Source organism: Nycticebus coucang, chromosome 22, assembly GCF_027406575.1.
Source record: "Nycticebus coucang isolate mNycCou1 chromosome 22, mNycCou1.pri, whole genome shotgun sequence".
NCBI lineage: Eukaryota > Metazoa > Chordata > Mammalia > Primates > Lorisidae > Nycticebus > Nycticebus coucang.
Window position 1 is genome coordinate 44,922,085 of NC_069801.1, and position 23,149 is coordinate 44,945,233.

The following is a 23,149-nucleotide window of genomic DNA, read 5'->3' on the forward strand; positions in this document are numbered from 1 at the left end:
GTCCCATTAAGTTGCTTACTTCCTCTCTTTCTGTTCTCCTGAGGAAGGCTTGCAGTGCTATAAATTTCCCTCTTAGAACTACCTTTGTGATGTCACAGAGGTTCGGATAGTTTGTGTCTTCATTGTCGTTTTGTTCCAAAAATTTGGCAATTTCCTTCTTGATCTCATCTCCGACCCAGATATCATTCAGCATAAGGTTATTTAACTTCCATGTTTTTGTATGATTAGGCAGATTCCTGTTGTTACTCATCTCAAGTTTTATTCCATGATGGTCCGAGAAGATACATGGAATAATTTCTATTCCTTTAAATTTACTGACGTTAGACTTGTGACCTAAGACATGATTGATTTTGGAGTAAGTTCCATGGGCTGATGAGAAGTATGTGTATTCAGTTTTGTCGGGATGAAATGTTCTGTAGATGTCTGATAAATCTGAATTCTGGATGGTTAGATTTAAATCTAGAAATTGTTTACTCAACTTTTTGTTGGAGGATCGATCCATCACTGCCAAAGGAGTGTTAAAATATCCGACTATTATGGAGTTGGGGGAAATCAAGTGGCTCATGTCTGTTAGAGTTTCTCTTATAAATTGAGGTGCATTCTGGTTGGGTGCATAGATATTAAGAATTGAGATCTCATCATATTGAGTCTTACCCTTTACAAATATGAAGTGACCATTCTTGCCCTTCCTTACTTTTGTTGGTTGAAAGCCTATTGTAGCTGCAAATAAAATTGCAACACCTGCTTTTTTCTGATTACCATTTGCCTGAAATATGGATGACCATCCTTTCACCCTGAGTCTGTATTTGTCTATTAAGATGTGACTCTTGTATGCAACAAATATCTGGCCTGAGTTTTTGTATCCAATCAGCTAACCTATGTTTCTTTAGAGGGCAGATTAAGCCATTCACATTAATGGAGAGTATTGGTAAGTTTGGTGAAATTTTGGTTATTGAGTTTTTCAAAAGTCCAGTGGACATTTTTAATCCTTTTGCCATTGTGGAAGTTGGAGTTTGATCAGAAGTTTCTGAGTGAGTTTACTTTTGTAGTAGAGGATTGGGTTGGTTATTAGGAAGGATAGGTCTGAGAATATCCTGAAGAGCTGGTTTGGTTATGGCAAATTTATTCAGCATATGAATGTCATTAAAGTATTTAATTTCTCCGTCATAAATGAAACTCAGTTTAGCTGGGTACAAGATCCGGGGTTGAAAGTTATTTTGTTTTAAGACATTACACGTTGATGACCACCCTCTTCTGGCTTGAAAAGTTTCAGCAGAGAGATCTGCAGTCATTCTAATGTTCTTCCCTTTGAAGGTAATAATTTTCTTTGACCTGGCCACTTTGAGAATTTTCTCCTCCATATTAACTTTAGTGAAGTTAATTATGATATGCCTGGGGGATGTCTTATTGGGGTTGAGTCGTGCTGGGGTTCTGAAGCTATCTGCTATGTGAATTTCAGGTTATCTAGGCATGTATGGAAAATTCTCTTTCATAATTTCATGCAGAAGGGCCACTGTGCCCAGTGAGGCCACTTCATCTGTTTCAGGAATTCGTATGAGTCGGATATTTGCCTTCTTCGAGTTATCCCAGAGCTCTCTGAGAGGATGATCCATTTTTGCTCTCCATTTCTCTTCCTCTTTAAGAGTTTGGGAGCGTTCAAAGGCTTTATCTTCAATGTCGGAAATCCATTCTTCTGCTTGGTCCATTCTGTTGCTAAGGGATTCTACTGTATTTTTCATATCTTTGAGGGCTGCAAATTCTTGCTTCAGTGTGTCTAAGTCTTTGGTGGTTTTGTCTTTAAATTCGTTAAATTCTTTTTTTTTTTTTTTTTTTGTAGAGACAGAGTTTCACTTTATGGCTGTGGCCACACACAGCTCACAGCAACCTCCAACTCCAGGGCTTAAGCGATTCTCTTGCCTCAGCCTCCCAAGTAGCTGGGACTACAGGTGCCCACCACAATGCCTGGCTATTTTTTGGTTGCAGTTTGGCCGAGGTCGGGTTTGAACCTGCCACCCTCGGTATATGGGGCCGGCACCTTACTGACTGAGCCACAGGCGCCACCAAAATTCGTTAAATTTTGAGACAGCTTTTGAATTTCTCCACGAATTCCTAGTTCCATTTTAATAATCTTGTTTGCCATCCGAATTCTGAATTCGATTTCTGACATCTCAGCCAGTTGTTTGTGAATGGGATCTTCAATTACATCTGCCGTATCTTTCCTTGGGGGGGGGTGATCTATTCTAGTTATTCATGTTACCAGAGTTTTTCTGCTGATTCCGCACCATGATTGTTTTACTCCCTTTGATTTCTCCCCTGGTGTTTTGTCGAGGACCTGTACAGTGCTGTGGCCTGAGAAACTGGGGCCCTGTTTGGTGTAGAGGGGCTAAGTGGTTCTGTCTTGTTTTCAGCTGGTTTCTAGAAGAAAAGAGGAGTTGCACTCTTATTTTCAGATACATGTGGATTTAAAGCAACTAATGTCAAAAAGACAAAGATGGTCACTTTATATTGGCCAAGGGAAAAATACAACAAGAAGGTGTTTCAATTCTAAATATTTATGCATCTAATTTAAATGCTCCCAGATTCTTGAAACAGACCTAACTCAGTCTGAGCAATATGATATCCGATAATACCATAATAACAGGGGACTTTAACACCCCTCTTACAGAGCTGGACAGATCTGCTAAACAGAAATTAAACAAAGATATAAGAGATTTAAATGAGACCCTAGAACAACTGTGCTTGATAGATGTATATAGAATACTCCATGCCAAAGACAAAGAACATGCATTCATCTCATCACCCCAGGGAACATGCTCCAAAATTGATCATATCCTAGGCTACAAAACAAACCTCAACAGAATCAAAATACTTAAAATTTTACCTTGTATCTTCTCAGACTATAAGGCACTAAAGGTGTAACTCAGCTCTAACAAAACATTCAACCCCACAAAAAAGGCATGGAAATTAAACAACCTTCTGTTGAATAACAGATGGGTGCAGAAAGAAATAAAAGAGGAAATCTCTAACTTCCTTGAGCATAAAAACAATGAAGACACAAGCTACCAACACCTGTGGGATATTACAAAAGCAGTTTTGAGAGAAAAATTTATGACTTTAGATGCCTACATTTGAAAAACAGAAAGAGAGCACATCAACAAACTCACAAGCCATCTTATAGAATTGGAAAAAGAAGAACAACCTAACCCAAAACCCAGTAGAAGAAAACAAATATCCAAAATCAAATCAGAGATCAATGAAATTGAAAACAAAAGAATCATTCCGAAAATTAATGAAACAAGGAGTTGGTTTTTTGAAAAAATAAATAAAATAGATAAATCTTTGGCCAGACTAAGGAGAAATAGAAAAGTAAAATCTCTAGTAACCTCAATCAGAAATGATAAAGGGGAAATAACAACTGATCCCACAGAGATACAAGAGATCATCTCTGAATGCTACCAGAAACTCTATGCCCAGAAATTTGACAATGTAAAGGAAATGAATCAATATTTGGAATAACACCCTCTCCCTATACTTAGCCAGGCAGAAATAGAGCTCCTGAACAAACCAATTTCAAGCACTGAGATTAAAGACATAATAAAAAAGCTTCCAACCAAAAAATCCCCTGGTCCAGATGGCTTCGCACCAGAATTCTATCAAACCTTCAAGGAAGAGCTTATTGCTCTACTGCAGAAATTATTCCAAAAAATTGAGGAGGAAGGAATCTTCCCCAACACGTTCCATGAATCAAACATCACCCTGATACCAAAACCAGGAAAAGACCCAATTAAAAACAGAATTTCAGACCAATTTCACTCATGAATATAGATGCAAAAATTCTCAACAAAATACTAGGCAATAGATTACAGCTTATCATCAAAAAAGTCATACATTGTGATCAAGTAGGTTTCATCCCAGGGATGCAAGGCTGGTTTAACATCCGCAAGTCCATAAATGTTATCCACCATATTAACAGAGGCAAAAACAGAGACCATATGATCCTCTCAATAGATGCAGAAAAAGCATTTGATAAAATCCAGCATCCTTTTCTAATTAGAATACTAAAGAGTATAGGCATACATGGCACATTTCTGAAACTGATTGAAACTATCTATAACAAACTCACAGCTAATATTTTACTGAATGGAGTAAAAATGAAAGCTTTTCCTCTTAGAACTGGAACCAGACAAGGTTGTCCACTGTCACCTTTACTATTCAACATTGTGCTAGAAGTTCTAGCCAATACAATTAGGCAAGACAAGGAAATAAAGAGACTCCAAATGAGAGCAGAGGAGGTCAATGTCTCCCTCTTTGCTGATGACATGATCTTATACTTAGAGAATCCCAAAGACTCAACCACAAGACTTCTGGAAGTCATCAAAAAATACAGTAATGTTTCAGGATATGAAATCAATGTCCACAAGTCAATAGCCTTTGTAGACGCCAATAACTGTCAAGATGAGCAGATAATTAAGGACACAACTCCCTTCACCATAGTTTCAAAGAAAATGAGATACCTAGGAATATACCTAACAAAGGAGGTGAAGGACCTCTATAAAGAAAATTATGGATGATAAGTGCAGGTCACCTCTGCTAAGGTGAGCTGCGACTCCAAGAAACCAACCTTAAGGTACAAAATTCATCTGGTAGGAGGAGTGTTCATCCCCTAACCCAAGAAAGCTGTGGTTTATCTTTGTTTTTCTGTCTACTTTCTTTTCTGTCCTCGTTTGCTCCTGCGGGTTTTTGCCGGACAAGCAGTGAACTGTGGACCTCTTCCCTAATGCCATGGGTGAGTGCTGTGGGAAGTGGGGACTACTTCCTCAGAGGGACTTTTCTGAGACGCTGATTAGTCTCTTCCTAGGCAGAAATATCAAACGAAGATCTTCCCTGCCATTCTGAACTTCCATTAAGCACTTCCCCCCTTACCTGATGAACCAGAAGCCTAACCCTGCTGAGACTGAGGGAGGTAAAAGGTTCTTGAGCAGTGCCCCCCACCACTTTCTACTGAACCAAGCGCTCCCCCAGGAAGAGACTCCGGTGGCTGCACTGAGCCCCACCCAGGATCTCCACTAGCAGCCGCGCAGCCTCGCACCCAACATCCTGCCACCTGCACATACCTCCGTAAAAGCTGCACTGCGACCTGCAGCCCATGACCCATCTGGACCTCCCTACAAGCAGCGCCACAGCCCACCCGGACCTCCGTATGAGCAGCGTCATGACCCACGACCCATGAGCCGCCTGGACCTCCCTACGAAGGGCACTGCGACCTGCAACCCGTGGCCCACCCGGAACTCTATATGAGCAGTGCTGTAACCCACGAGCCATGGCCCACCTGAACCACCATATGAGCAGTGCCAAAATCCGCAACATGTGACCCACAACCAGCGGCTTACCCAGACCTCACTAAGAATGATGCCGTGACCCACGACCAGCAACCCATGCCCGTCCTGGACCTCCATACGAGTGGAGCTGCGACCCACAACCCGCACACTCCAGGACCTCCATATGACCGGTGCCATAACCCACGACCTGCAACACATGCCTGCCCAGATTTCCATCTGAGCAGCACTGAGACCCGTGCCGGCCAGGCCTCTGCACGCCCTGACCATGAACTCAGGGACCCGTGCAACACTACGTCCTCCCTTGTGTACCCTCCTTGCCTCCACAACAGCCCGCTCATCTAGCCAGGGACTCTGGTAGCTGCACCCTTTGGAGCCCTCCCTGCCTCTGCGCAGAGCCCATCTCCTGGCCAGAGACTGCTGGAGCCTTGAGTTCTCTGTGCCAAAGTCACCTGGCACCAGGCACTCCCAAAACTGGTTGCACCTCCCCCCGCCCTGTTGCTGGATCTGGGTGTGTCACACTCCAGAGCTACTCCCACAACCTGAACTCCCTGGCTGGGATAGCCCGAGAGAAGGTACACAGGGTCATTCCCTACAAAGGTCCCACAACAATAGAGTGATCACACTGGGGTCTAATCTTGGAGAGACACCTCTCCAACTCTGAGGACGGCCAGGGGCAATGTTGAAAAACAATCATGAGGTGAAATCAACAAAAAAAGTCTGGCAATATGAATAATCAGAGTAGATCAACTCCCCCAAGGAACAATGGGGCAGACACAACACAAGATCCCATGCACAAATAACTGAGATGTCAGAAATCAAATTCAGAATATGGATAGCAAATAAGATCAAATTAGAATTCTGAGCAGTAACCCAAAATGTATCTCAGGAATTCAACGAATTCAAAGACCAAATGACCAAAGATTTTGACACATTGACACAAGAAGTTGCAGCCCTCAAAGATCTGAGAAACAGAATAGAATCCCTCCGTAACAGAATGCAACAAGCAGAAGAAAGGATTTCCGACATTTAAGACAAAACTTTAGAACGCTCCCAAACTCTCAAAGAGGAAGATAAATGGAGGGCAAAAACAGATCACTCTCTCAGAGAGATCTGGGATAATTCAAGGAAAACCAATATTCATCTTATAGAAATCTCTGAAAGTGATGAAGTGGCTTCACAAGGCACAGGGTCTCTTCTCCATAGATTATGAAAGACAACTTTCCAGACATGCCAAGATATTCTGAAATTCAGATAGCAGACAGTTTCAGAACTCCAACATGACTCAACCCCAATAAGACATTCCTCAGGCATATCATAATTAACTTCACTAAAGTTAATATGAAGGAGAAAATTCTCAAAGCTGCCAGGCGAAAAAGGCCATTATGTACAAAGGGAAGAATATTAGAATGACTGCAGATCTCTCTGCTGAAACTTTTCAAGCCAGAAGAGGGTGGTCATCGACTTTTAATCTCCTAAAGCAAAACAACTTTGAACCCAGGATCTTGTATCCAGCTAAACCGATTTTCATTTATGATGGAGAAATAGTTTAATGACATTCATATGTTGAAATTTGCTATAACCAAACAAGCTCTTCAGGATATTCTCAGACCTATCCTCCATAATGACCAACCCAATCTTATACCACAAAAGTAAACTCACTCAGAAACTTCAGATCAAACTCCAACTTCCACACTGGCAAAAGGATTAAAAATGTCCATTAGACCTTTGAAAAACTCGATACCCAAAATTTCACCAGACTCCTCAATATTCTCCATCAACGTGAATGGCCTAAACTGTCCTCTAAAGAGGCATAGGTTGACTGACTGGAAACAAACACTCAGGCCAGATATTTGTTGCATATAACAGTCACATCTTAACTTAAAAGACAAATACAGACTCAGGGTGAAAGGATGGTCATCCATATTTCAGGCAAATGGTAATCAGAAAAAAGAAGGTATCGCAATTTTATTTGCAGATACAATAGGCTTTAAACCAAGAAAAGTAAGGAAGGACAAGAATGGTCACTTCATATTTGTTAAGGGTAATACTCAATATGATGAGATCTCAATTCTTAATATCTATGCACCCAACCAGAATGCACCTCAATTTATAAGATAAACTCTAACAGACCTAAGCAACTTGATTTCCTCCAGCTCCATAATAGTCAGAGATTTCAACACTCCTTTGGCAGTGTTGGATCAATCCTCCAATAAGAAGCTGAGCAAAGAAATTTTAGATTTAAATCTAACCATCCAATATCTGGATTTAGCAGACATCTACAGAACATTTCATCCTATCAAAACTGAATACACATACTTCTCATCAGCCCACGGAACCTACTCCAAAATCGATCACATCTTAGGTCACAAGTCTAACCTCAGTAAATTTAAAGGAATAGAAATTATTCCTTGCATCTTCTCAGACCGCCAGGGAATAAAACTCAAGCTGAGTAACAACAGGAATCTGTGTACTCATACAAAAACATGGAAGTTGAATAACCTTATGCTGAATGATTAGCTGGGTCAGAGATGAGATTAAGAAAGAAATCACCAATTTTTTGGAACAAAACAACAATGAAGACATGAACTATCAGAACCTTTGGGACACCGCAAAGGCAGTTCTAAGAGGGAAATTTATAGCACTGCAAGCTTTTCTCAAGAGAAGGGAACAAGAAGAAGTTAACAACTTAATGGAACATCTCAAGAAACTGGAAAAGGAATAACATTCCAACCCTAAACCCAGTAGAAGAAAAGAAATAACCAAAATTAGAGCAGAATTAAATGAAATTGAAAACAAAAGAATAATACAACAGATCAATAAATCAAAAAGCTGGTTTTTTGTTGGAAGCCGTATAAGGCACAGCTCGGCCTTACTTCCTCTTTAAGTAAAAAACAGTTTCACCTTTACCCGGTAACTTTACCTGGCAACTAGCCAACCAATCACCTTATGCCCCATCTTACTTATTTTGGCCAATCTCCAGTGGACAACTCCCCCGAACCTCCCAACAAGACACACCCTCCTTCCCCATAATGCTTATAAGGCACAAGTTTTTCAATAAAGTTTGAGACTTGATCAGAAAACTGTCTTGTCTCCCTTTCTCGCGCCCCTTGTTTGTTTTTCTCCTTTTGGTGGTTCCTGCGTCCCCCGTTGCTGTCCCGTGGGTCGGGATATCCTGGTGCCCAATGTGGGGCGATCGGGACCCCCTGGAGAACGCTTGCCTACAGAAGACCCGGCCGGGCACCCTTCAGAGCTGCCGTGAGGACCCGCGTGCACTCCCCATTCAGATCGCCTGGGTTCACCCGCCGTAAGACGGATCAGAAGAAAAGGTAGGCAAACGATAACTTACAAGATTTCAAACATTTCACCCCTTTGTCTTGGCTGTTATTATTGGCTCTCCCGGATCTAATCCACTTATCAACACTCACAGCATCAAATTGGGGAAGGACGAGAGGTACCCATTTCGGCAGTGAGAACTCCAAAACACTTGGACTAGTTTTTCTGCCTAACACTCTCTAACAAACTCTGAGCTCGCTACGTCTTATACGGTCGTCCACCTCAAGGGCACCCCCAGGGACGCTGCCTCCCAAAGGCTAAGCCTGAGGGTGGTAGGCAGCTGTCCTGCCTGAGAGGGTCCGAGCAGGCGGATTATACCTGCCGACCTATGACACGCGAGCAGAGATTGTAAGGCACAGGGAGAGTGGTCACAGAGAAACTTAAATTCCGAGTAGACTGGAGACTTGCGTGAACCGAAATCCTGGGAGAGCCATCCAGCCAACATAATGGGGAATTCACTTAGTACACATGAAATGTTCCTTGACGGTCTCAAAGGATCACTCAGAGTGTGAGGAGTAAGGGTTAAAAGAAAGGACCTTAAAGAATTTTTTAATTTTATTCATGACACCTGCCCCTGGTTCTCTTTAAAGGGAACAATCAGCCAAAAACGCTGGGAATGAGTAGGAGATGACTTGCAGGACTTTTACCACACCTTTGGTCCTGACAAAGTCCCAGTTACAGCCTTTTCCTACTGGAATTTAATTCATGACATGTTAAAAGTTCATTCACTAGATCCTGACATTTGAGATGTCATCAAAGTAGGAGAAGAAGTTCTTAAAGAGGCTTCTCACCCTCCTTCCACCTGCCCCTCTGTCATGGTAGAAATTCCTGACAACCCCCCAGTTTCCCCTAAAACCCTGAAAAGCCCCGACAACGCTCCTAAAACTCCAAATGTTACCAACCCTTTCCCTCAAAAACCTTCATCTCCCAAACTCTACCCATGACTCATTTCTAATAATCAAATACATCATTTAAACCCTGAGGAAGAAGAATCCCTAGAAAATCAAGCTATCCTTTACCATGATAACCCCTGGGGCCTTACAGCCCCTGTCATCAATAAACCCCCCCCCATAACCCACACTCTTACAACCTCAACACCTCAGTTATTCCAAAACCTCCCTCTATACCCAATAATCTCCCACTTGACTCCATCCAACAAGCGAAAACAACACTCACTCGAGAAGTCTCCTCCCTCAAAGAAATATTACAAACCAAGCGTGAGCACCTTCACCTTATTAAAGAAATTCAGGCCCTTGAAACTGAACTTTTAAACTAAACCCCAACCTCACCGCCAATAATCCATCTCCCTCACCAGCACAAAAAAATAGGGAGAACAAAAAGGGCCAAAGACACCCCCTCTGTTCTTACATTTCCAGTCACCCGTAGCCAAAATTCTAACCCTGCCGTAGCAGAATCTGAAAACAATGAGATTGAGGAAGATCCTTCTAATGAAAATGAAACCTCCCCCGACTCCACAAAACCTGATCCTGATAATTCAGACACGGAGGATTTAGACACTGACCAAAAAAATCTCGTTAAAGGACAAAAATACGACCGCCTAAACCTTAAACATTTAAAAGACCTAAAAGTGGCAGTTACCAATTATGGCCCCACTGCTCCTTATACACTTACCATCCTTGAGAGTCTTAGTGACTGATGGCTAACACCTAATGATTGGCTCTCCCTGGCACGAGCTACATTATCAGGAGGTGACTATGTCCTTTGGTGAACTGACTTTGTAGAAAATTGTCGAGAAACCGCCCAGCGCAATAGTGAAAATAAAACCACATGCTCTTGGACCTGAGATAAACTACTCGGCCGGAGTCCCTATGAAACTAATGAAATCCAAGCAACATTTCCCCCTGGATTACTAGCCCAAATTCAGAATGCAGGCCTCAAAGCTTGGCGACGACTCCCTCCTAAAGGCTCAGCCACCACCTCTTTGGCTAAAGTTTGCCAAGGCCCTGATGAACCCTACAGTGACTTTGTCAGCCGCCTCACTGACGCTGCCTAAAGATTATTAGGGGAAGCAGAAGCCGAGGGCACCTTCATTAAACATCTTACTTATGAAAATGCAAACTTAACATGCCAGAAAATCCTTAGACTCATTGTTGTGGCAATCTGTCTGACTACATAAAATTATGCTCAGGCATTGGCACTTCTCACTCGCTTGGTCTAGCCATTGGGGCAGCCTTAAAAGACCTCACCTCAAATAACCAACAAAAAAACCTGTTATAATTGTAAACAGCCAAGGCAATTCGCCCGTAACTGCCCTAATGAAAAACAATCAGCAGCTGCCACCAATTCCCTGCCTAAATGTTCCCAGCCCCGAGCACCTCCCAAAACTCTTGCCCACGTTGCAAGCGTGGCCTTCACTGGGCTAATGAATGCTACTCCAAAACTGATATCGAAGGTAAACTCCTCACCCCTACGCGGGGAAACCCCAACCAGGAAAACTCCCTGAGGGGCCAGCCCCTGGCCCCAACTCAGGGACTGAACCAAGGGGCCACCAGGTTCATCCCTCAAACCCAAGAACACCAACAACAAATTTTCCCCGCTCAGATGTCAAATCTCTCTTCCGCACCATCCCAGGTAGCGCAGGATTGGACCTCTGTGCCGCCACCAATACAATATTAATTCCTGACCAAGGAATACAGCTCATACCCACAGAGTCATATGGGCCCCTACCTCCTGAGACCTTCGGCCTTGTCTTAGGCAGAGGAAGTATTACACTGGCCAGTCTCCACATCACTCCTGGAATTATTGATAATAATTATACAGGACAAATAACACTCTTAGCCTCAGCACCATCAGGACCTGTGTCCATCCCCAAAGGCAAAAAAATAGCCCAACTTATATTACTCCCCATAAATTCCTCCAATAAAAATAGTTCCTCCTTCCCCAGGCTAAATGCTGCTCTCAGATCAGCTGATGCTTATTGGGCACAAGAAATAAACCCTGAAAGACCTTTATTAACTTTACATCTTGACGGCAAAACCTTTACAGGCCTAGTAGATACAGGGGCTGATGCTACAGTCATAGCTGCCCAAAATTGGCCCTCTAGTTGGCCCTGTGAAGCCTCCATAACTCACTTTAAAGGTGTTAGTCAATCCGCCAACCCTAAACAAAGTTCCAAAATATTAACATGGAAAGACGAAGAAGGTAATACCGGACAAGTACAACCTTACATCGTTTCAGGGCTGCCCATTAATCTTTGGGGGCGAGACATCTTATCCCAGATGAAAATCATTATGTGCAGTCCCAATGAAATAATTACTCATCAAATGCTTAAGCAGGGCTTCTTACCAGGGCAAGGATTAGGTAAAAACGGCCAAGGAATAAAACAACCCCTTTCCCTAGTACAAAACAGTAACCACTCGGGTTTGGGGAGTGAACATTTTCCGTAATGGCCGTTGACTTTCCTGTACCCCACGCTGATAAAATAAAATGGAAATCCGACACACCAGTGTGGTAGATCAATGGCCTCTAAGTAATGAAAAACTTACAGTGGCTACTCAGTTAGTACAGGAACAACTAGCAGCTGGCCACTTAGAACCTACTACTTCCCCCTGGAACACCCCCATATTTACAATAAAAAAGAAAACAGGGTCCTGGAGACTTCTCCAAGATCTCAGAGAAATTAATAAAACCATGTATACCATGGGAGCCCTTCAACCAGGCCTCCCCTCCCCAATTACTATTCCAGCCAATTATTTCAAAATTAGTATTGATCTTAAAGATTATTTCTTCACCATTCCCTTACATCCTCAGGACAGGGAGCATTTTGCCTTCAGCCTCCCCGTTATCAACTTCAAAGGGCCTATGCCCCACTTTCAATGGAAAGTACTCCCACAGGGAATGACAAACAGTCTCACCCTATGTCAAAAATTTGTCGCCCAAGCCATAGACCCCCTCCGGCCACTATGGCCCTCTATGTATATCATTCACTATATGGATGATATTCTTCTAGCAGGACCTTCAGCCTCAAAAGTACTCAAATGCAGCCAAGAACTAACAAATCAACTCAACACCTTAGGACTCCAAATAGCTCCCAATAAAATACAACTCAAAGACCCCTATTATTATCTTGGATTCGAATTAAACTCAAATAAAATTACAACTCAAAAAATCCAACTAAAAACTTCACACCTTCTTAAGGGTTTCTTAATGACTTCCAAAAATTCCTCGGTGATATTAACTGGTTAAGACCCTACCTAAAACTTACAACCGAGGAACTTAAGCCCCTTTTTAACACCCTACAGAGTGATTCTAATCCTCTCTCCCCGCGCTCCCTCTCCCCTGAAGCAAAGAAAGCCCTTTGCTCCATTGAGAATGCCATTCAACAACGACAAATTACATTCCTTTCCTACAATAAACCTTTCTCTCTTATTATATGCCCTACACCTCACACTCCAACCGGAGTTTTATGGCAAGACAATCCCCTTCTTTGGATTCACTTATCCTCCCCTCCCTCCTGGGTACTTACCCCCTACCCTTCATTAGTCACAAAAATCATACGACTAGGGAGAGAAAAAAGCTTACAATACTTCGGAAGAGATCCCAATCAACTTATTCTTCCATATACTAAGGAACAATTAAATTGGCTTATTCAACATGATGACGATTGGACCATTTCCCTCACTTCATTCCAGGGAACAATAGATAACCATTTCCCTTCCCACAAATTACTCCAATTTGCACGATTACATCCCTTCGTTATTCCCAAAATCACCTCAAAAACACCACTTAAACAAGCATTCTTAGTATTTACAGATGGCTCCTCCAATGGCACGGCTGCCTTTACTATCAATGATAAAGAACATTCCATTAAATCCCCTTTCAAATCTGCCCAACTTGTAGAACTTTTTGCAATCCTTCAAGTCTTTACAAAATTACCCAATTCTCCCTTTAATCTTTACACTGATAGTTCTTATCTAGCCTTTTCCATCCCTTTGTTAGAAACTATTCCCTATATCAAACCTACCACTAATGCAGTACCTCTATTCTATCAACTACAAAAATTAATAAGAACCAGATAAGCTCCTTTTTACATCGGACACTTAAGAGCACATACAGAACTACCAGGGCCCCTTTCTCAGGGCAATGCCATCACTGACAAAAATACCCGACCTATATACCCCATCTTTACAAACCCCATTACCAAAGCCCAACAAACTCATGCTACTCACCATCTTAATGCTCACACCCTCCAATTCCTATTCAAAATTTACAGAGAACAAGCTCGACAAATTGTCAAGTCCTGTCCCGGATGTGTAACCTCATTACCGGTTCCTCACTTGGGAGTCAATCCCAGGGGTATACTCCCCAATGAAATCTGTCAAATGGATGTTACCCATCTCCCTGAATTTGGCACCCTTAAATATGTCCATGTCACTATTGACACTTTCAGTGGATTCATCTTCGCCACTCTTCAAAGCAGTTAAGCCACAAAAAATGTCATAGCCCATATTCTCCAATGTCTTACTACCATGAATAAACCTCAAAAAATCAAAACTGACAATGGCCCTGGATACATTTCCAAAGCCTTTCAATCATTCTGCCATCAATTAGAAATCAAGCACATTACCGGGATCCCTTATAGCCCACAAGGCCAAGGGATCGTTGAAAGAGCACATCAAACCTTAAAAACCACAATTAACAAACTTAAAACTACCTCCTTTTATCCCACCAAAGGCTCCCCTCATAACCTCCTTAACCATGCTCTATTTGTCCTAAACTTCTTACAATTAGATTACCACGGAAAGTCTGAAGCCGACAGACTCTGGCACCAAGAAACAAACACCCAATATGCCAAAGTCATGTGGAAAGATCCCTTTACTTTAAAATGGAATAGCCCCGACCCCATTCTCATTTGGGGTCGAGGACATGCCTGTATATATGATACCAAAGAAGACGGACCTCGTTGGCTCCCAGAACGATTAATGAAACCCATCAACCCCTCAGTAACACTATCAGTTCCAGGGAAAATCCCTGAGAAAACTTTATCTTCCCCTACAGATACGGCCCTGGAACACGACCTTCCTGAAGACTTCTCAATAAACTCCTACCTGTTAGACAAAATCAATCAAAACCATGGTTTTCTACCCTACCATAATATTCTTTACCTTATTAAACACTACCCTAGGTGGCATGGGGCCCCCAATTACCACAGAACAACTACTCCAAAAACTATATGGGGCACCTTGTGACTGTAAGGGAGGAACAACTACAATAATACCCACCTCCCATACTAGCCAAGTTGATTGCAGCGGCAAAACCGCCTATTTAACTTTCACGTCACAGGTAGAAGGAGGACATAAACAAAACTGGCAGTGTGTTAATGAACCCAAAATAATACTCCCAATTCAAAATGAACCAGGACCTTGTCCCACGGAGTGCGAAATAACCGATCAAATGCACTCTATGTGCTACAGTAGTGTCCAACAGTGCACCCTCACAAACGGCAACACATATCTAACAGCCATTTTATAAAGAACTTATTCTGGCTCCTTTGGAGGTGAGCTTGATTCTACTCATAACCTGGGACACTCCAAATATGCCCAAGCCTCCTGCTTAGGTACCATTGGCAAAAATGTTTGCTGGCCAATAAAACCACCAATTCACACATCTGATGGTGTGGGCCATCAGATAGGATAAGAGAAGATGCAGTTCAAAAACAAATTGAAAAAATAATTAGAGAAAAATATACTCCCCTACAATACCACCCCTTAGCTTTACCTAAATCTCGAGACATAGATCTCGACGTCCAAACCTCTGATATTTTAGAAGCCACTTTCAAAGCTTTAAATAATTCCAGCCCAACCCTAGCAGCAAACTGCTGGCTATGTCTAACTCTTGGCACACCTATGCCCCTAGCCCTACTAACAAACACCTCCACTTCACATCTAAACAACTCACATCTAAATTGTAGCAACAGTCTACCTTTTAGAGTCCAACCTATAGAATTAACAAAAACCCCTTGTATATACAAACCTTCCCAGAACAATAATTATGATGTACACTTAGGAAGCATCACCTTCACAAACTGCTCCTCCATTTCTAACAACACCTCACACCGGTGCCCCCCTCCTGGACATGATTTTGTATGCAGAGAAAATTTGGCCTACACGGCCCTACCAGGTAACTGGACAGGCTATTGCATAACCGCCAAACTACTCCCTGATATCTCTATTATACTAGGAGATCAACCTGTTCCTCTCCCCAGTCTTGATTATATACCTGGACATCCATGCTCTAAAAGAGCTATTCAACTTATCCCACTAATAGCAGGACTAGGCATCACTACAGCAGTAGCCACAGGGGTTACCGGAACAGGAATATCTATACATTCCTACCACAAACTGTCTCGTCAACTAATAAAGGATGTCTCAGCTCTTTCTGAAACAATTCACGATCTTCAAGATCAAATAGACTCCCTAGCAGAAGTAGTCCTACAAAATCGTAGAGGCTTAGATCTCCTCATGGCAGAGCAGGGAGGTATCTGTTTGGCTTTACAGGAAAAATGCTGTTTTTACGCCAACAAATCAGGCATTGTTCGAGACAAGATAAAAAACCTGTAAGACCAGCTCGAAGAAAGAAGAAAGGAACTTCATGATAACCCCCTTTGGACAGAACTCAATGGACTTCTCCCTTATATCCTCCCACTCCTGGGCCCCTTGTTAGGTCTTCTATTAGTCCTTTCCTTTGGCCCTTGGCTATCCAAAAAGGTCACCACCTTCATTAAACAACAAATAGACTCTGCACTAGCAAAACCAATTCAAATTCACTACCATCGCCTGGCTTTATCTGACCAAGAGGCCGATTATTCCTTATCTCATGGCTCCCCCTCATAATGAGGACAGTGTATAGACCAGAGGTACACTTACCCATTCCTGATAAAAGGAAAAAAGGGTATGGGCACAGCAAAGCATTGCAAGAGAAGGTCCCACAATCCTTCGACCTCCCGATCCCAAGGAGAAGTCAAATGAAGGATCAGACCCCTTCTGATTTTTCTCGGAGAGCAAACCTGGCTTGCATAGAGGTTGGTATCAAAAATTTCACTTACCTCTCCTCTCCAAAAGATACCACAAATAACAAATGTGGATCTGGAAAATCCACGAGAGGAGCCAGGTCACTATTCCCTCTCTCGGTTAATGCCCACCTCCTTAAAACAAAAAGGGAGGAGATGTCGGAAGCCATATAGGGCACAGCTCGGCCTTAAGCTCCTCTTTAAGTAAAAAACAGTTTCACCTTTACCCGGTAACTTTACCTGGCAACTAGCCAACCAATCACCTTATGCCCCATCTTACTTATTTTGGCCAATCTCCAGTGGACAACTCCCCTGAACCTCCCAACAAGACACACCCTCCTTCCCCATAATGCTTATAAGGCACAAGTTTTTCAATAAAGTTTGAGATTTGATCAGAAAACTGTCTTGTCTCCCTTTCTCGTGCCCCTTATTTGTTTTTCTCCTTTAGGTGGTTCCTGCATCCCCCGTTGCTGTCCCGCGGGTCGGGACAGTTTTTTGAAAAGGTCAATAAAATAGATAAACCTTTGGCCAATCTAATCAGAAAAAAAGAGTTAAATCTCTAGTCTCATCAATCAGAAATGACAAAGACGAAATAACAACAGACTCCTCAGAAATCAAAAAAATCCTTAATGAATATTACAAGAAATTTTATTCTCAGAAATATGAAAATCTGAAAATTGACCAATACTTGGAAGTATGTCACCTTCCAAGACTTAGCCAGAATCAAGTAGAAATGCTGAAGACATCCCCCAGACACATCATAATTAATTTCACTAAAGTTAGTATGAAGGAGAAAATTCTGAATGCAGCCAGACTAAAGAAAACCATAACCTACAAAGGGAAAAATATTAGAATAACAACAGATCTCTCTGCTGAAACTTTTCAAGCTAGAAGACATTGGTTATCAACTTTTAATCTCCTAAAAGAAAATAACTTTCAACCCAGGATCCTGTACCCAGCTAAACTGAGTTTCATGTATGATGGAGAAATTAAATACTTTAATGACATTCACATGTTAAACAAATTTTCCATAACTAAACCAGATCTCCAGGATATTCTCAGACCTATCCTCCATAAAGACCAGCGTAATACTCCACCACAAAAGTAAAGCCACCCAGAAAATTTTGATCAAATTCCAACTTCCACAGTCGCAAAAGGATTAAAAATGTTCACCGGACTCTCAAAAGGCTTATCAATATTCTCAATTAATGAGCATGGTTTAAATTGTCCTCTAAAGAGGCACAGGTTTGCTGACTGGATACAAAAACTCAAGCCAGATATCTGCTGCATACAAGAATCTCATCTTACCTTTAAAGACAAATATAGACTCAAGGTGAAGGGATGGTCATCTATACTCCAGGCAAATGGAAAGCAGAAAAAAGCAGGCATTGCAATCCTATTCGTAGATTCAATAGGCTTTAAACCAACCAAAATAAGAAAAAATAAGGATGGACACTTCATATTTGTTAAAGGTAATACTCAATGTTATGCGATTTCAATTATTAATATTTATGGACCCAACCAGAATGCACTTCAATTTATAAGACAAACTCTAACAGACATGAGCAACTTGATTTCCTCCAGTTCCATAGTAGTTGGAGATTTTAACACCCCTTTAGCAGTACTGGATAGATCCTCCAAACAGAAGGTAAGCAAATAAATTTTAGATTTGAACTTAACCAATCAACATCTGGATTTAACAGACATCTACAGAACATTTCATTCCAACAAAACTGAATACACATTCTTCTCATCAGCCAATGGAACATACTCCAAAATCAACCACATCCTAGTCCACAAATCTAACCTCATCAAATTGAAAAATATAGAAATTATTCCTTGCATCTTCTCAGACCATCATGGAATAAAAGTTGAAATCAATAACAAAAGGAATCTACATACCCATACAAAAACATGGAAGTTAAATGAACTTATGCTGAAGGATAGATGGGTTATAGATGAAATCAAGAAGGAAATCACCAAATTTTCGGAACAAAACAACAGTCAAGACACGAATTACCAGAACCTCTGGGATACTGCAAAAGTAGTCCTCAGAGACAAATTTATAGCACTGCAAGCCTTCCTCAAGAAAACGGAAACAGAGGAAGTTAATAACTTAATGGGACACCTCAAGTAACTAGAGAAGGAAGAACATTCCAACCCTAAACCTAGAAGAAGAAAGGAAATAACAAAAATCAGAGCAGAATTAAATGAAATTGAAAACAAAAGAATTATACAACAGATCAATAAATCCAAAAGTTGGTTTTTTTAAAAGATCAAAAAAATAGATAAACCTTTGGCCAACCTAACCAGGAAAAAAAGAGTAAAATCTCTAATTTCATAAGTCAGAAATGGTATTGAGGAAATAACAGCAGACCCCTCAGAAATCAAAAAAACTCTTAACGAATATTACAAGAAACTTTACTCTCAGAAATATGAAAATCTGAAAGAAATTGATAAATACCTGGAAGTACACCACCTGCCAAGACTTAGCCAGAATGAAGTGAAAATGTTCAACAGGCCTATATCAAGTTCTAAAATAGCATCAACTATACAAAATCTCCCTAAAAAGAAAATCCCAGGACCAGATGGCTTTATCTCAGAATTCTACCAAACCTTTAAAGAAGAACTAGTACCTATATTACTAAACCTTTTCCAAAATATAGAAAAAGAAGGAATACTACCCAACACATTCTACGAAGCAAACATTACTTTGATCCCTAAACCAGGGAAAGACCCAACAAGAAAAGAAAATTATAGACCAATATCACTAATGAATATTGATACAAAAATACTCAATAAGATCCTAATGAACAGAATCCAAGAACACATCAAAAAAATTATAAGCTTTGACCAAGTGGGATTTATCACAGGGTCTCAAGGCTGGTTCAATATACGTAAATCTATAAATGTAATTCAGCTCATAAACAAACTAAAAATAAAGACCATATGATTTTCTCAATTAATGCAGAAATAGCTTTAGATAATATCCACCAAGCCTTCATGATTAGAACACTTAAGGAAATTGGTATAGAAGGAACATTTGTTAAACTAGTAGAGGCCATCTACAGCAAACCCACAGCCAATATCATATTGAATGCAGTTAAATTGAAGTCATTTCCACTTAGATCAAGAACCAGGCAAGGTTGCACATTGTCTCCATTGCTCTTTAACATTATAAGAGAAGTTTTAGCCATTGCAATTAGGAAAGAAAATGCAATCAAGGGTATCCACATAGGGTCAGAAGAGATCAAACTTTCACTCTTCACAGATGATATGATCGTATATCTGGAAAATGCCAGAGATTCTGCTACCATACTTTTGGAAGTGATCAAGCAATTCAACAATGTCTTGGGCTACAAAATCAACACCCATAAATCTGTACCCTTTATATAAACCAACAATAGCCAAGCCGAAAAAACAGTCAAGGACTCTATTCCTGTGACAGTAGTGTCAAATAATTTGAAATATTTGGGAGTATACCTAACAAAGAATGTGAAAGATCTCTATAAAGACAACTATGAATCTTAAAGAAAAGAAATAGCTGAGGATGTTAACAAATGGAAAAACATACCATGCTCATGGCTGGGAAAAATCAACATTTTTAAAATGTCTATACTGCCCAAAGCAATATATAATTTTGATGCAATTCCTATTAAAGCTCCATTGTCATATTTTAAAAATCTTGAAAAAATAATACTTTGTTTTATATGGAATAAGAAAAAACTTCGATAGCCAAAACATTACTCAGAAATAAACACAAAGCAGGAGGAATCATGCTGCCAGATATGAGATTGTACTATAAATTGATAGTGATCAAAACAGAATGGTACTGGCAGAAAGACAGAGAAGTAGATGTCTGGGATTCACATATTCCCTTGTAAGATGCACCGCAGGTGTGAATCCTAGTAAATGTGGAATGTAAAGGCCTTAGCAAAATAACTAAGAAAATGCCACGAAAGCTATGTTAACTAGTGTGATGAAAATGTGTCAAACAGTCTATAAACCAAGGGTATGGTGCCCCATGATCATAGTAATGTACACAGCTATGATTTAATAAATAAATAAATAAATGAAAAGAGAAGTAGATGTCTGGAACAGAATACAGAACCAAGAATCCAGCTACTTACCATTATTTGATCTTTGACAAGCCAATTAAAAACATTCAGTGGGTTCATGAAGAAGACTGCCATGGCAATTGCAACAACAACAAAAATAAATAAATGGGACTTCATTAAACTGAAAAGCTTCTGTATAGCTATGGAGACAACAACCAAGCAAAGAGACAACCTTCACAATGGGAAAGGATATTTGCATATTTTGAATGAGACAAAAGCTTGATAACTAGGATCTATAGAGAACTCAAATTAATCCACATGAAAAAAGCCAACAATCCCATATATCAATGGGCAAGAGACATGAATAGAACCTTCTCTAAAGAAGACAGATGAATGGCTAACAAACATATGAAAAAAGTGTTCATCATCCCTATCTATTAGAGAAATGCAAATCAAAACCATCCTGAGATACCATCTAACCCCAGTGAGAATGGCCCACATCACAAAATCTCAAAACTGCAGATGCTGGCGTGGATGTGGAGAGAAGGGAACACTTTTACACTGCTGGTGGGACTACAAACTAGTACAACCTTTCTGGAAGGAAGTATGGAGAACCCTCAAAGCACTCAAGCTAGACCTCCCATTTGATCCTGCAATCCCATTACTGGGCATCTACCCAGAAGGGATAAAATCTTTTTATCATAAGGACACTTGCACTAGACTGTTTATTGCAGCTCAATTTACAATCTCCAAAATGTGGAAACAGCCTAAATGCCCACCAACCCAGGAATGGATTAACAAGCTGTAGTATATGTATACATGGAATACTATTCAGCCATTAAAAGAAATAGACACTTTACATCCTTTGTATTAACTTGGATGGAAGTGGAAGACATTATTCTTAGTAAAGCATCACAAGAATGGAGAAGCATGAATCCTTTGTACTCAATTTTGATATGAGGACAATTAAGGACATAGTTGGGGTGGGGGAAGGGGAGAGCAGAGAGAGAAAGAAGGAGGGCCGGTTGGAGAAAAAGAGAGGGGGAAGGAGGGAGGTAGATGGGGCCTTGGTGTGTGCCATACCTTTTGGGGGCAAGTCACGATTGCAAGAAGAACTTTGCCTAACAAATGCAATCAGTGTAATCTGGTTTATTGTACCCTCAATGAATCCCCAGCAATAAAAAATAAATGCTATCATTCCTCAGTGAAAGCAATATATTATTCAAAACTCAGTTCAAAAACAACTTAGCAACTAACTTTTGTTTATAAAACATATATTGAAAATCCTAATAGATTTAAGTATTACCTAATTTTATCTTTAATTTGCATTACATTTTACAGGTAAGAAATGAAGCCTAAAATGTTAAATAATCAGCACAAGACTGAAAAAGGACACAAGGAAAGGGGCTTCAAGGGGGGTGGAAGAAAAAGCTGGCCTGCTGAACAATGAAGTCTGCAGGGCACATAGTAACATTCACACTCAGCAATTCTCACCAATAAAAAGGGAGGAAAGGGGCAGCACCTGTGGCTCAAGGAGTAGGTCACCAGCCCCATATACCAGGGGCAGCGGGTTCAAACCTGGCCCCGGCCGAAAACTGCATAAAAGGGGGGAAGGGAATGTGGGTATGAGGTAATGACCAATAAAAAAAGAGCAATAATGTCTGGAGGTGCAGAGAAGCCAATGAAAGAGTTGCAACCAATTTTATCTATTTATTTATTTATACAGAGTCTCACGTTGTGGCCCTGGGTTGAGTGCCATGGTGTCATAGCTCACAACAACCTCAAACTCTTGGGCTCAAGTTATCCTCTTGCCTCAGTTTCCTGAGTAGCTGGGACTACAGGTGCCCACAATGCCTATTTTAGAGACAGGATCTCCTCTTGCTCAAGCTACTCTTGAACTCCTGAGCTCAAGAAACCCACCTGCCTCAGCCTCTCAGAGTGCTAGGATTACAGGCATGAGCCACTGCACCAAGCCAAAGAGTTGCAATCAATTTCAAACTGAGAGGAAGAAATATTTATACCTCTGCACTGCCTTTGCCACTCATCTCTCTCATCTATTCTCATTCATAAGAGGGATCCACTTCAGAAGTTCTCTAAGCTTTCTCTTTGTTCTTAAATAAAATTTGTCTTTGTTATATTAATACCTGTACAGTTTAATTTTGCTTCTGATTACTACCATGCCTCATTTGAACTTTCTAGCTCAGCCAGGTAATCAAAGCAGGCCAATTGGGTTCAGAGAACCAGGAACCCCCACCTTCAATTAAGATGATTTCTTCTTTAGTAGTCCGTGGTCTTGGGGATTCAGATGATGAATCCATGGACTACAGATCAGTGTTAAGACAGGATTTATTTTACAGAAAAGAATACATAGAAAGCACCAGAGCTTCTGG

General features: G+C 40.9%; 1 pseudogene; it reads left to right on the top strand.

Moving 5' to 3' along the window:
- The first annotated feature begins 14,161 nt into the window (after positions 1 to 14,161).
- The window catches only part of LOC128574725 (E3 SUMO-protein ligase PIAS2-like), a 50,927-nt pseudogene continuing 41,939 nt past the window's right edge, over positions 14,162 to 23,149 (top strand).